The sequence below is a fragment of the Dermochelys coriacea genome, chromosome 5 (genome assembly GCF_009764565.3).
Source record: "Dermochelys coriacea isolate rDerCor1 chromosome 5, rDerCor1.pri.v4, whole genome shotgun sequence".
Classification (NCBI taxonomy): Eukaryota; Metazoa; Chordata; order Testudines; family Dermochelyidae; genus Dermochelys; species Dermochelys coriacea.
Genome location: NC_050072.1, coordinates 9,662,663 through 9,673,431, shown reverse-complemented (window position 1 = coordinate 9,673,431; position 10,769 = coordinate 9,662,663). Strand labels below are relative to the sequence as shown.

At 43.5% G+C, this 10,769-nt stretch overlaps 1 long non-coding RNA gene across 1 annotated transcript in view; it reads left to right on the top strand.

The window, feature by feature from the left end:
* The first annotated feature begins 236 nt into the window (after positions 1-236).
* The window catches only part of LOC122460461, a 34,126-nt gene continuing 23,593 nt past the window's right edge, over positions 237-10,769 (top strand). Inside the window, exon 1 of the long non-coding RNA XR_006281772.1 lies at positions 237-332. This is a non-coding gene — a long non-coding RNA (uncharacterized LOC122460461). The remainder of the gene's footprint in view (positions 333-10,769) is intronic.

The window sequence follows — 10,769 nt, the reverse complement described above, 5'->3', positions numbered from 1 at the left end:
CAATGTGACTTAAAAAAAGCCCAGCACATGCTAAAGAGTTGGGACTGAAGGCAAAAAAGTGTGACTGCACCTTTAATTTCAGTAGTCTAATTTGCATAGCTGAGTTTATAGGATGGCCTTAGGCTTCATGCTTAGTCAGTGCTCCCAGAGGTGGTAATTCACTTCTGTGCAGAGGGACTATGTGACAATTAAAGGATCAAAATAAGGCTTAAGTGAGACTTGAGTGGTTCACCAGGCCTTGCACAGGAGTGAATTCTACCCTGAAAGAAGAGATGCGGCTCGATTCATCGCAGCATCTATGCCAGCAGCTGCCAATGTGGAAACACCTGGTGGTGATAAGTCTGCTCAGGACTGTAAAATTCAACCTGTAGTGGGAGTTCAGTTGAGTCCACTGACAGCTGTAGTGGGAGAAAGTGATCACATCTTCATGTCTACCCCATTCTCTTCTTCTTTGGATGGGGTGGGTTAGAGAGTAAGCTACCGTAGCCCTTGAAGAAGTTCAGTTTAGTTTCTCTCTTACTTATGGCTAGTGAGAAAGGGGAGCCAAGGCTCCACCCCTCCCGATGACCCTTCCCTGCCCTCTCTCTCACATGAGGTTGCTCACCGCACCAGACTTAAGATCTGGGTAGATCATACTTGGCCAAGCAAGAGTGTGTGTGATCTTACACCCTTTATTCCCCTTTCAGACAAGTAAAACAAGGGCACAATCTAGCCTGTAATGATCTCTGAGGCTCATGTGGGCCTCATAGTCCATTTAGAAGCTCTTCTAAGGCTTTAAGATGCTGCATATCCCTTACAAGCTGCTCTTCTGCCTCTGCTTCCATATGCAAAGGAGATTCGGTAACAGAAGAGGAAATGGAGGAAAGATGCTCATGTCTATTTAGCACAGAACTCAGTGTCAGGAAAGTGACCTTTAAGAAGGAGGAAAACTCCTGCAAGCTAAGAACCTAATTAGTGAGCACACAAGAGCTTGTGAGTCACCTCCGAGTTGGAGGGTTTGTGACAGTTGGGTGGTGAACCTGCTGAATGCATTCAGACTCTCTCATACACTGATTGCTACTGAAGAAGCATCCAGGATGGATCATGAAGAATTGTTCTCTTTAACAACCTTGGCTTATGCCTAGCATTGCAATGCCAGGAGGCTGGAGTTACTAAAGCCAAGTGCTTCATTGAAGTACAACACATTAGTATGGACTGTCCTCAGCAAAGGGTTAATTGAGATGCAGCTGGGCATGGAAGGATTTTTTTCTTGCTAATGACTGTCTCGTTGGTAGTGAAGGGCAGAGTGCAGAGAGCAAATCTCAGTACTTTTCCAATTTTACTATAAAACTCATTTTATTTCTTCACCAACTAGCTCTCCCCCTGCCCAAGTCTCCCCTCCCTAGGCAGAGCACTAGCAGTGCCCACAAATGCCTTTGAAAATAAAAATTTCTGTTCCATTAAACATAAGAAAAATATGTTGCATTGAATACAGTTGGCTTGGGAAATCTGTTTTTATCCATTCTAACCAATCGCCCATACTAACTGCAGCTGCCACAAGTGACACGGAATCTATTTCCTACTGCAAGGTTTAGAAACAGTGATTTTCTTTCAGTGCATATAGACCAGAGCTGTACAGCATACTGGTCCTAGGTCAGGAATAGTTGCGTGCCATGTTTCAGTATGGTACATGGTGACCTTCACCTATACTGGCAAGTAGTTCCCCCTGTGTGCAGGTTGAGCAGGATCTTAACTGTTAAAGGAGTAGTTAGCAAGTGACAGCATCTGGCCATTAATGTGGTGGTGTCGCCGAAGAAGGTCCCAATATTCAAAGATCCCAGTGGTCTGCCTGCCTTGCATATAGTCTGTAATCTTTAGGATCACATCTCTATGTTCTTGATGGAGAATTGTGGCATCGTGGCCTAAAATGAGACAGAAATTCCCAAATTTGAATCTAGCTTCTAATGCTTTTTTCCCCTGTGCCCTTGGCAAGACATTGAATATCTCTGCCTCACTTTCCCCTTTTGGAAAACACATGTAATGTTGCTTCTCTCTCTAACATGGATGCTACCTGGTGTAATTAATTCATTGATCAGGTTCACCACAGGCGTAAAGAAGTCAGTGGAGTTGCCCACACTTAACCCAGCAGTGATTTCAATTCAGTATTTGCCAAGTGCTCTGAAGATGAAAAGTTCTAGGTTTCCACTACAGATTGGGATAACTGCAATCTGCTCTATGTACACAAATTTGATTCAGAATCCAGGTTCCTAGTAAATTACTAGCTCCCTTCTTGGGAAGGATGAGGACAACGCTTGCATAGAGAGTTTTGCAGTTTAGCTGTCTTTTGTTGAAACAGCTAGGATTAATGATCAGAGAGCTAACTATTTCCTGACGCAGTCATGTTTGGGAGCAACATCTGTGATGACATTGCTTATTATTTAAAACAAAAAATCTGAAGAGTCAGGTCCATATTTTCAAACATGGCTACTGATTTTGGATGCCCAGCTTGAGTTCCCTACGGTGCTTTGAATGGGCACCCCAAAACAGAGGTATCCAAAATCAAGTTTGAAAATGTGAGCCTAAAAGGGTTTCTATTTTTAAATTACAAATGTGCACTTTCACCTATAGGGACCCTAGGTGACTTGTCAACTTTGAAAGTAAAGCCCTATAAGCAATGAGAATAAATGTTCATGTGGTAAGTGGGGATTTATACCAAATTCCCGGTTGATCCAAACAGTGTGAGGACTGAGAGATTGGGAATAGGATATGGAGACTTTCACTCCTAAAAGCATATGCATAGAGATGGCTGGAAAAAAGAATGTGCATGCAGCAGGAAATTCGAACATTTCAAAATTTGTTTTTGTCACGAATAGGGACAAACCATCGAAAATTGCAAAATATTTTGTTGGATGGAAATTACTCAATTTTGCAATGAAATATTTTATTTCAATAAACATTGTTTAATATAACAGAAACAAGAAAGTGCAAATGAAATATTTGTTTCAATTTTGAATCATTTAGTAACATTCTATCCAAACTTCCATCAAATGCAACACATTGCCATGAAACCTTTTGGCAGCATCTTCCGACGGAAAACCGGTCCGCTGAAAATATTCCATGTGAGGGATGAAGCACTTCCAGAGAAGGCGATTACCCTTAGCTCCCTCTGACTTCCCAGCATCTCATAGAGTTGACCCTGACTCACCAAGTCCTCTCTAGGTCAATAGCATTTGAAAGCTTGTTTTCCTTTTATAGCTAATTTGTTGACCGGTGTGCAGTGAATTGTGGTTTCAGATCCAGTCTTTAGCTGACAGAAATGCACTGCCCAAGAAACACCACTGGATTTCAAGACTGTGTCAGCAGAGAGGAGCTCTGGGGGCTGGACTGCATCAACACTCCTAGCAGTGGCCTCCACAGGTCAGGATGGCAGCACATTAGGTGGGCAGCACTCTGCCAGTTGCCTGAGGTCCAATGAACAGAAATGGCAGTTTCTGGTTCTGAAGCAGGTATTCACCTATGTCAAGTATAGCAGGTGCAGCACTCCTCTCTCAATAGCCAGTCACTGCTGGCCATTTATTACCTGCATTTCAAGGGGCTTCAGGGGGTTTTAAGGTATTTTCTGTTGCCTAGGTGAAGTGAAAACCATTTACTCACCTGCTAACATCAGCCAGATGCATTGCAACGGCACAACACTGGGGAAAACCCCAGCTACTATTGAGCTTTCTCCAATGGTATTCAGGTCAATGGGACATTCTGAGCTCGAGCTGAATGTGTGCTGGATAAGCATTCAGTTAGGACTCATGAATACAAAACTCCACTGGAAAAACCCACAGAGCCAACTGCGCTTACGGCAGGCTCTCAGTAGGTGCCAAGTCATTAGCCATAGAGTCCTCCCTTGCTTTTTGACACCTTCTTTTGGCACTCATCTTGCAGTAAAGCAGCAATAAGGAGCAAGGCTTCCCAGTCTTATAGACTTAAGGCCAAAAGGAACCATTATGATCATCTAGTCTGAGCTCCTGCAGATTCTAGGCCACAGAACCTCACCTACTTACTCCTGTAATAGGCTTATAACCTCTGGCTGGGAGACTGAAGTTCTCACACTTTGATTTAAAGAATTCAAGTTTCAAAGACTTCACCAAAGTTCCATTTCTTTGCTCTTTCATTTGGCGTGCAATAAGCTGTGCAAGCCTATGAGACATAGGGCGACCAGATGACAAGAACAAAATATCTGGACACATGTGGGGGGCAGCCACAGGCTCACCCCCCACCAGGGCTGGCTCTAGGTTTTTTGCTGCCCTAAACAAAACAAAAAAGCGGGGGGGGGGGGGGGCTAGGGTGCTGCCAAAGCAAAATATCGGGACAAATGGTGTCCTGACTGATGTACGTGGGACAAACAACTAAATATCAGGACAGTCCTGATGTTATTGGGACGTCTGGTCACCCTAATGGGACACCAAGTGAAATGCCATTGCATATGCAATCACACACCTTGTAAATACAATAGAAAGTATTGCACATGCATCCTGGGTGTAAGATTTTGCAGGGGAATCTAACACTAACACTTTAGAGCAAAAGAATGGCCACTGCAGCAGGGTAAAACACTCTAGCAGGTGGACAAAGAAGAAAATGCAAACCAGTAAAATACACTTGCGTTTATTCCAGTTCTAAGGGCCATTCACAGCTATCAGTGAAACAGCATGGTACTTCCAGCTGTCAAGTGAAAGATCCACAGTGGTGAAACTATCTCCTCTATGGAGTAAACATCCCAGTAGGGGACCCCCCAATCATCAGCAGCGGGACTTTATGGCCCTGCATTTCACTGAACTTGTGCTTGGCTGTCATGGTGTAGGACCAGGAGATGCTTTTTTTCAAGTGCCCTGAGAAGTTATAGTGCCCTACCTAAAAGTACCGCCTCTTTTGAGACATCCCTCAAAGCCCCAACCCCCCCCCCCTCTCTCTCACACACACACACACACACACACACACTTGCTCCTTGCTATGAGGAGTGTGGTAACATTTTGCTCAACTAGCAGCAACTTACATCATCCCCTGCCCCCACTCAGCTGGTCTGGCTGATGTCTTGGGGGGATGGTGCCAAGACTGCTCCTCGCCCAGCTGCTCTGGGGAGAAGAGGATTAATGGTGTATGGAACCTGATCACTCCTGGACACATAGATTCAAGGCCCGCGTAGCCCGTGCAGGGTGTAAGGCATATTGGTACATCCTGATATGCTCTTGCACAGACACATAGTCCAGTCACAACTACAGAATCATAGAAATGTAGGCCTGGAAGGGACCACAGGAGGTCATCTAGTCCATCTGCCTGCTCTGAGGCAGGATTAAGTATACCTAGCCCATCCTTGACAGGTGTTTAACCTGTTCTTAAAAACCTCCAAATATAGGGAGTCCACAATATTCCAGATATTAAATATCCTTATATTTAGAAAGTTTCTTCCTAATATCTAAGTTAAATCTCCCTGACTGCAGACTAAGCTAAATTCTTCTTGTTCCACCTGGAGAACAATTGATCATCTTCCTCTTTATAAGAACTGTGAAGACTGTCAGGTCTCCCTTGGATCTTCTCTTCTTTAGACTAAACATGCCCAGTTTTTTTTAACCTTTCCTCATAGGTCAGGTTTTCTAAGCCTCTTATTTTTGTCTCTTTCCTTTGGACTCTGTCTAATTTATCCACATTTTTCTTAAAGTGTGGTGCCCAAAACTGGACACGGTATACCAGCAGAGGCCTCACCAGTGCTGAGTAGGCTGGAAAATTATCTCCTGTGTCTCATGTGTGTCATTCCTGTTAATAGATCTCAATCTAAACCTCTGTGGGTAACTAATTATTTTTTTCTTTTAAAGAGACAATCATTTAATCACCATTGATTGACCTACATTCTTATGGAAAATGCCTATCACATTTAATAGGGTGTAAACCACTCATCTTTTAGAGAAATTACTGTAAAAACCTGTTGACAAACTGAAAAGGCCATTCATTTTACATATGTTTTTGAACCATCCTTTAGAATTATTTAACAATGGTATAATTATTATATTCTACAGGATGGTCCAAGAACACCTATGGAAAATGTATCATTTTCTGTTTTATTTTATGTGACTTTCCCTCACAATATTTTGTCAAACATACTTCCTCTTGCTGAAAAGAGGGTTAACATTTTCTGCTCTCCATTCCATCACAGAGGTTTCTAAAATAGGGGAATCATAAGAAGCAAATATAGGAAAGATCTATTGAGTTATTTTGTGCATCCCTTTACTAGGACAGGATTATTCCCTAGAGTATATTACAGAGTGCTTTGTCTCGTCCAGTTTTAAGTGACTCAAGCAATGAAGCTTTCACTGCTTCCCTTGGGAGACTATTCTGCAATCTAACAGTTAGGAAGTTTGTTTTGTTTTGTTTTGGCCTTTTCCATTCCTTAATTCCATTCCATTAGTTCTAGATATATGTTCCTGACCATCTTAAGAATTCATCTCCTCCATAGTGTTTAAATCCTTGAAACAACAGAAAGCAGTAATCATGTTCCTTATCTCCCTTAACTTTTCTTAAGCTATCTTTTATGCAGTTTGACAACAAAAGGAATGGCTTGTGAGGATAGCACACAAATTGGGTGTTAGGATACCTGAGTCTAATCCTGACATAGCCAAATACTTCCTGTGGGACCTTGGGCAAGTCACTTAGGGTCTGATCCAAATTGAAGTCAATGGAGTTTTGCAATTGATTTCTATGGGAGAAACACTAGGGATTTGGGCTCCAGTCATGACTTGAACTCAGTGAGGCTCTGTGTGAACAGAGTTCTGCTGGCATGGAAGCAGTTCATAGACCCATTGAGTCCAAGGCCAGAAGGGAGCACTGATCATCTAGTCTGACCTGCATAACAAAGGCCATAGGACTCCGTAAAAGAATTCCTAGAGCATTTCTTTCAGAAAAATACTCAATCTTTATTTAAAAGTTATATTGATGGAGAATCCATCATGACCCTGGGTAATTGTTAATTGCCCCCACTGTTAAAAATATACACCTTATTTTCAATCTGCGTTTCAACTTACAGCCACTGGATCACATTTTACCTTTCTCTGCCAGAAAAACAAGAGTCCATCATCAAAATTTTGTATCCCATGTAGATACTTATAGACTATGATAAAATCTGGACCCTATCCCTACCCTGGAGGGAAGGGATAGGGTCCAGAGTGACCTAGACAAATTGGAGGATTGGGCCAAAAGAAATCTGATGAGGTTCAACAAGGACAAATGCAGAGTCCTACACTTAGGATGGAAGAATCCCATGCATTCATAGAATCATAGAATCATAGAATATCAGGGTTGGAAGGGACCCCAGAAGTTCATCTAGTCCAACCCCCTGCTCAAAGCAGGACCAAGTCCCAGTTAAATCATCCCAGCTAGGGCTTTGTCAAGCCTGACCTTAAAAACCTCTAAGGAAGGAGATTCTACCACCTCCCTAGGTAACGCATTCCAGTGTTTCACCACCCTCTTAGTGAAAAAGTTTTTCCTAATATCCAATCTAAACCTCCCCCATTGCAACTTGAGACCATTACTTCTCGTTCTGTCATCTGCTACCATTGAGAACAGTCTAGAGCCATCCTCTTTGAAACCCCCTTTCAGGTAGTTGAAAGCAGCTATCAAATCCCCCCTCATTCTTCTCTTCTGCAGACTAAACAATCCCAGCTCCCTCAGCCTCTCCTCATAAGTCATGTGCTCTAGACCCCTAATCATTTTCGTTGCCCTTCGTTGTACTCTTTCCAATTTATCCACATCCTTCCTGTAGTGTGGGGCCCAAAACTGGACACAGTACTCCAGATGAGGCCTCACCAGTGTCGAATAGAGGGGAACGATCACGTCCCTCGATCTGCTCGCTATGCCCCTACTTATACAACCCAAAATGCCATTGGCCTTCTTGGCAACAAGGGCACACTGCTGACTCATATCCAGCTTCTCGTCCACTGTCACCCCTAGGTCCTTTTCCGCAGAACTGCTGCCGAGCCATTCGGTCCCTAGTCTGTAGCGGTGCATTGGATTCTTCCATCCTAAGTGCAGGACCCTGCATTTATCCTTATTGAACCTCATTAGATTTCTTTTGGCCCAATCCTCCAATTTGTCTAGGTCCTTCTGTATCCTATCCCTCCCCTCCAGCGTATCTACCACTCCTCCCAGTTTAGTATCATCCGCAAATTTGCTGAGAGTGCAATCCACACCATCCTCCAGATCATTTATGAAGATATTGAACAAAACGGGCCCCAGGACCGACCCCTGGGGCACTCCACTTGACACCGGCTGCCAACTAGACATGGAGCCATTGATCACTACCCGTTGAGCCCGACAATCTAGCCAGCTTTCTACCCACCTTATAGTGCATTCATCCAGCCCATACTTCCTTAACTTGCTGACAAGAATGCTGTGGGAGACCGTGTCAAAAGCTTTGCTAAAGTCAAGAAACAATACATCCACTGCTTTCCCTTCATCCACAGAACCAGTAATCTCATCATAAAAGGCGATTAGATTAGTCAGGCATGACCTTCCCTTGGTGAATCCATGCTGACTGTTCCTGATCACTTTCCTCTCCTCTAAGTGCTTCAGGATTGATTCTTTGAGGACCTGCTCCATGATTTTTCCAGGGACTGAGGTGAGGCTGACCGGCCTGTAGTTCCCAGGATCCTCCTTCTTCCCTTTTTTAAAGATGGGCACTACATTAGCCTTTTTCCAGTCATCCGGGACTTCCCCCGTTCGCCACGAGTTTTCAAAGATAATGGCCAAGGGCTCTGCAATCACAGCCGCCAATTCCTTCAGCACTCTCGGATGCAATTCGTCCGGCCCCATGGACTTGTGCACGTCCAGCTTTTCTAAATAGTCCCTAACCACCTCTATCTCTACAGAGGGCTGGCCATCTCTTCCCCATTTTGTGTTGCCCAGCACAGCAGTCTGGGAGCTGACCTTGTTAGTGAAAACAGAGGCAAAAAAAGCATTGAGTACATTAGCTTTTTCCACATCCTCTGTCACTAGCTTGCCTCCCTCATTCAGTAAGGGGCCCACACTTTCCTTGGCTTTCTTCTTGTTGCCAACATACCTGAAGAAACCCTTCTTGTTACTCTTGACATCTCTTGCTACAGGTTGGGGACCAACTGGCTAAGTGTCAGTTCTGCAGAGAAGAACCAGGGGATTATAGGGGATGAGAAGCTGGATATGAGTCAACAGTGTGCCCTTGTTGCCAAGAAGGCCAACAGCATATTGGGCTGTATTAGTAGGAGCATTGCCAGCAGATCCAGGGAAGTGATTATTCCTCTCTATTCGGCACTGGTGAGACCATATCTGGAGTACTGCGTCCACTTTTGGGCCGCCCACTACAGAAAGGATGTGGGAAAATTGGAGACAGTCCATCGGAGGGCAATGAAAATGATTAGGGGGCTGGGGCACATAACTTACAAGGAGAGGCTGAGGAAACTGGGGTTATTTAGTCTGAAGAAGAGAAGAGTGAGGGGGGATTTGATAGCAGCCTTCAACTACCTGAAGGAGGGTTCCAAAGATGATGGGGCTAGGCTGGTCTCAGTGGTGGAAGATGACAGAACAAGAAACAATGGTCTCAAATTTCAGAGGGGGAGGTCTAGGTTTTATATTAGGAAACACTATTTGACTAGGAGGGTGTTGAAGGATTGGAATGGGTTACTTAGGGAGGTGGTGGGAATTCTATTCTTAGAGGTTTTTAAGGCTCGGCTTGACAAATCCCTGGCTGGGATGATTTTGTTGGGGTTGGTCCTGCTTTGAGCAGGGGGTAGGACCAGGTGACCTCCCGAGGTCTCTTCCAACCCTAATCTTCTATGATTCTACGAAGTCACCTTAACTCCTTTTTGTTAAGCTAAATAGATTGAACTCCTTGAGTGTCTCACTATAAGGCATGTTTTCCAATCCTTTAATAATTCTTGTGGCTCTTGTCTGAACTTTCTCCAGTTTACCAAAATCCTTCTTCAGTTGTGGACCCCAGAACTGGACAGAGGATTCCATAAGTGGTCATAGCTGTGGGAAATACAGAGATAAAATAACCTCCTTATTTCTACTCAATATTTCCCTGTTCATATATACTACATTCTCATTAGCCCTTTTGGCCACAGCTTTGCTCTGAGAGCTCAGAGTTCAGCTGAATATCCATCCGGACTCTCAAGTCTTTTTCAGAGTTACTGCTTCCCAATATACTCCCCCAGAATGCCAATATCACCTACTTTATATTTCCAGCTCTATGACTTCATATTTGGTTATATTGAAATCCATCTTCTTTGCTTTTGCCCAGTTTACTAAGCTGTTCATATCACTCTGTGACCCTTCCTCTTCATTATTTGCCACTCCCCGTATCTGTGTGTTATCTGCAAACTTTTTCAGTAACGATTTTCTGTTTCCTTCCAGGACATTGATAGTAATTGCATGGTTGGGGCCCTAGTTTCCCTGTGTCTCAGTTTCTTCATCGGTAAAACTTTGGTAACAATTCTGACTTACCTTGGGTATATTGATACAAATTAATGTATGTTCTCTTATTTTTGAAAACAGCCCCTGTGATTAGAAACATCTTGATAAAAGTCTGAACTCTTGAAAATTATTTATAGACTTCTCTTAGATCCTTGGATAGAAGTCACTATAGAAGGACAAAGTATTACCCTTATTAACCTTTGCTCACAAGGAATGCTAGTGAAGAAGGAAATCATGCAGGGAAAATCATTTTAAATATGCTTTAGGGTGAAAGTTATGCACCATGTAATTCCCATTTAAGCTCTATA